Consider the following 708-nt stretch of genomic DNA (forward strand, 5'->3'; position numbering starts at 1 on the left):
TGTCCGTGTGTTGCGTGGCGGTGCGTGCGTGTGTGGGTTGGCGCGTGGCGGCGTGGGAGTTAAGACTATACTTTCAGGGATCATTTCTGTAGTTGGTGACTAGAGGGGAGTGATCTCACCTGATCGGCGTCACAAGCCACGAGGAGGAGCGAGGTGTTCTCTCCTGAGCGCGAAGCGGGCGTGCGGTGCTGCCTGGGCAGGGGCCGCTCGCCATTGATGACCGTTCCCGCCCCTGTGGGGGCTGGGAGGGAGAGAACACGAGCTGAGTGGTTTGTGGCCCGGCTTTTTTTTAAGGTGGTTAAAAAAACAGATTAAACCCATTGGGTTGTCTAATAACACTGCTCAGCGTAAGTTTGGATCATAATCTTATACTCTTAACTAATTTTATTATTATCGAAGACCTTATGTCATTTCTTGAAAACCTAAAGTAACAAAATATTGGTCTAATTCCTAACTGCTACTTCTAAATAATATAGTTATTTATTAATGCAGTGCTCTCTGTTACTGTGCTCATCCAGTTTAATACTTTGCCTCTGACATTTATACATCCTTTATTTGAAAACACTGTGGACAAGCAGTGCATGGTATGTATGGAAAGTGGCAGGGATGTCATTTGCACTTTTTAAATCAATTTTTCTGAATACTATAGTTCATCTCAGAAAGAATATGGCAGTTTCAGTGTTAACAAACCGTTGTCCTTTATTGGTG

Source organism: Chaetura pelagica, unplaced genomic scaffold (assembly GCF_000747805.2).
Source record: "Chaetura pelagica isolate M959 unplaced genomic scaffold, ChaPel_1.0 scaffold72, whole genome shotgun sequence".
Lineage (NCBI taxonomy): Eukaryota > Metazoa > Chordata > Aves > Apodiformes > Apodidae > Chaetura > Chaetura pelagica.